The 3,596-nt window shown below is 37.2% G+C and overlaps 1 protein-coding gene across 10 annotated transcripts in view; it reads left to right on the forward strand.

Annotated features, from left to right (window-relative positions):
- The window catches only part of Hmbox1 (homeobox containing 1), a 236,691-nt gene that overhangs the window by 173,630 nt on the left and 59,465 nt on the right, over positions 1-3,596 (forward strand). The window lies entirely within an intron of this gene.

Below are 3,596 nucleotides of genomic sequence, written 5' to 3' on the forward strand. Positions count from 1 at the left end.
TCATTCTAGATCACATTTAGATATTTTCTTTCTTCCTCACTTTGTTTTTGTTTTTTGAGACCACGTCTCACCATGTAGTCTCACCATGAGCTCACTGTGTAGTCCAGGTTGGGCTCACAGCAATCCTCCTGCCTCCGCCTCCCAAGTACTGGGACTACAGGCATGTACCACCACGCCCGGCTGTCTGTCACTTCTTTCTTTCTTTCCTTTTTTTCTAAGGTTCTTTTTAAGTGGACTCATCAGAAGAAAAAGAAAAGAATTTAGGGTATTTTTACTGATAATACAATGGCTATAGATATAGTGTAGTTTTCTGATTAAACAGATTCATCATTAGAATTTGCTAGCATAACCCAAAGTCTGCCAAAGCTTACAAATAAAACAGTCTGGTAGAAACCAATCAAATGCATTTTATCTTGTTTCTTATGAAAACATATGTAAGAAAAGCCTACTCTTTAAAAAGAAATATGTGCTAAATTCAACATAGTTGATATAAAACACCCTTTATTTAGTCAAATTAAAATCAAGTCTTTTCTCCTGTCAAATTTAAACAGTACTGCAGGGCCAGGGAGATGGCTCAGTAGAATAAGCGCTTGCCTGGCAAGTGCAAGGGCCTGAGTTCAATCCCTGGTTCTGCAATAAAAATAAAAAAATAAACAGTACTACAGCAGACAAGATTTGCTGAGTACCTCTTGGCTCATGGCACTGCTTCTGTGTACCTTAAATTAAACAATTAAAAGTTTGCCAAGACGCAGATACAGCAAGCACATGAGGTAAATGTGGAGCTCAGAGAGATGCCCATTCCTTCACACACAGAGCTTGGGGAAGCACACGTGTGGTGTGGGGAAGCCATGGGAGAAGTGTGGTTTTAGATTTTCTAGGCTTTAGATTTTGAAAGTGCAAAATTTGGTTTTACTGGGGCTGGGGAGATGGCTCAGTAGAATAAGTGTTTATCTGGCAAGCGCAAGGGCCTGAGTTCGATCTCCGGTTCTGCAAAGAAAAGAAAAAGAAAGGAAAAGGAAAAGGAAAAAGAAAAATTGGTTTTAATGAGAGCCCAGATACAATGTGGGGAATATAAGGAAACAGATAGTATGTTTTTCCTGCATGGACCTTCAGCCAGCCCAGAACTGCTATATTTTTGTCTTCAGAGTTGTCTTAGATTTATCTGCATCATTCCTAATCTCAAGTACCTTTTATTTTTCTGTCAGAGTCAATAGTTTTGGGTTCATCCTTGGATTATTCATTATTCTCCATCTGTTTTGACAAAGCAAGAAGGACTAAGGTTTTGAGAAGAGATCTGTGTTTATTAAGAGTTTTCCAGGGTCAGGGAGAGGGCTCAGTGGAATAAGTGCTTCCCTGGCAAGCACAAGGGCCTGAGTTCAATCCCCGGTTCCGACCAAAAGATAAATAAATAAATAAGAGTCTTCCAGAGTTCTTCTTGTGCTGTCTTAAGCATCTACTTTGTGTTCAGCAGGAAAAAAAATTTCCAGAGCAATGTGATATAAAATTTTTAATGTGATATAAATTGTATATAATTTTTAAATTATTCAATTTTTGCCTTCTCTTTATATGAATTGTCTTGATTTTTTTCAGAATAACCAAATCACTACTTCTCTCCCTATCTTTTCCTCTTCTTTTCCCCTTGACCAATTTTACCCAAATTTTCTTTTTGTAGAAATCTTTTTTTTTTTTTTTTTTTTTAAATTTAGGACAGGGTCTACAGGGTCTCACTGCATAGATTGGACTCATAGTGATCCTCCTGTTCACAGCTTCCCAAATGCTGGGATTATAGGCCTGTACCACTGCACCCAGTCTGAATCACAGTCTCAGCGCACCCCGGGGCTGGCACGGCAGGCCCAGGGATCAAACTTCCCAGCCCCTGCATCTGCCTAAAGCGCTTTAATCCACTGAGCTATTTGTCTGGCCCTTGTAGAAAATCTATATAGTACAAGATACTATTTTAAAAGCTTAATACAAGAACCATTATGAGCTTATTTCATCTTCTTAATTAAGATTCTTAATTTTAATCTTGAGATTAAGGTAATCTTAAAATTGTTTCCTATTTGTGTGTTCATCATCCTGCTTACCTAACAAAGCACTCCACAGTTAGAGTTAAAGCCTATCAGTTGGAATTCACTGACCTGTTACATGCCTTACACCCTGAAACTATGCCTTTACCAAAGGTAGATCTTGCATGAGAGGACCCATTTCCTCTTTCACTCTACTTTTGACGCCATCTTGAGGAGCCGTAACATCAACTCCCTAATTCCTGTTTATGTCTGAACTTTTAATTAAGCCCAAATACCCAGGTTATTTTGGTGTAATGGGATCCCTTTTCTCGAACTCGTTAAAGAACAGTTTCAGTTTAAGAGTTTCAAAGTAGATAGTCAGGAGTGCTTTCTTTCTTCTGAGAGAGACAGAGTGCTTTTCATATAAGAGAAACCATGAGATATTTAAACTTGTATATCTGACTTATTTCACTTAATGTGTTCTCAAGTTGCATCCATTTGCCTATGAATGTATCATTTGCTTTATGGCAGAATAGTACTTCATTATATATAAATACCACATTTTCTTTATTCTTTTGTCTGTTTATGAACATATACATGGACTAGCTTTTACAGATTGTGCTGCTGTGAACGTGGGTATGTGTGCATCTCTAGAATGCGATGACTTTAACTCTGGGAAAGATACCCAAGAGGAGAGCTGGGTCAGATGGAATTTCTATTGCTAGTTTTCTGAGGAATCTTCACACTCATCTCTATAGTGGTTCTACTAGTTTACATTCCCACCAACAATGTAGAAGAAGTTCCTTTTTCCCCACATCTTTGCCAGCATATGTTATTATATGAGTTTTTGACCATAGCCATTGTTTCTGGGGTAAAGTGGTATCTGAATGCAATTTTGATGTATATTTCTCTAATGGCCAGAGACATCGAACTTTTTTCATATATTTATTGGCCAAGCCAAAAATGTATGAAAGTCAAGGTCAGCAAGTTCTTCCTCTAAAGAGCTAGATAGCAGATATTTTAGGTTTTGGAGATATATATATATGATCTCTATAGCAGCTGCTCCTCTCTGTTGTTATAGTGCAAAAGTAGCCACAGACAATATGTAAATGAATGAGCATAACTGTGTCCCAATACAGCTTTATTTACAAAAATAGGCAGTGAATCCTATTTTCCAATTCTTATTTTAAACCATGAATCACTGTATGACACATTTGACCATTTGAGAAAAGTTACAATATTTCACATCATATGCTACATGGAATTACGTGTATATAAAGGGCTGAAGTAGTAAAGAAAAACTGAAAATATTCTAATGATATTCAAACCCACTGGTCATATAAAAAGGATTTGACTACATGAAAAATAAGGTCACAAAGTATACCATAAATAAAGATAAAAGACAAATGACAAACTAGAAAATACAATTGTAATTTATATGACTAGCAATTTGATATAATTTGTACACAGCAATAAGATAACAAAGGGGCGGGGCTGCGGGCACCGGCGGCCCGCGATGTCTCAGATTCGTTCTTAAGGAACTGAGAACTTAATCTTCCAAAATGTCAAAAAAGACCATCTTATGCCCCA

Source organism: Octodon degus, unplaced genomic scaffold, assembly GCF_000260255.1.
Source record: "Octodon degus isolate 3935 unplaced genomic scaffold, OctDeg1.0 scaffold00036, whole genome shotgun sequence".
NCBI classification, from domain to species: Eukaryota; Metazoa; Chordata; class Mammalia; order Rodentia; family Octodontidae; genus Octodon; species Octodon degus.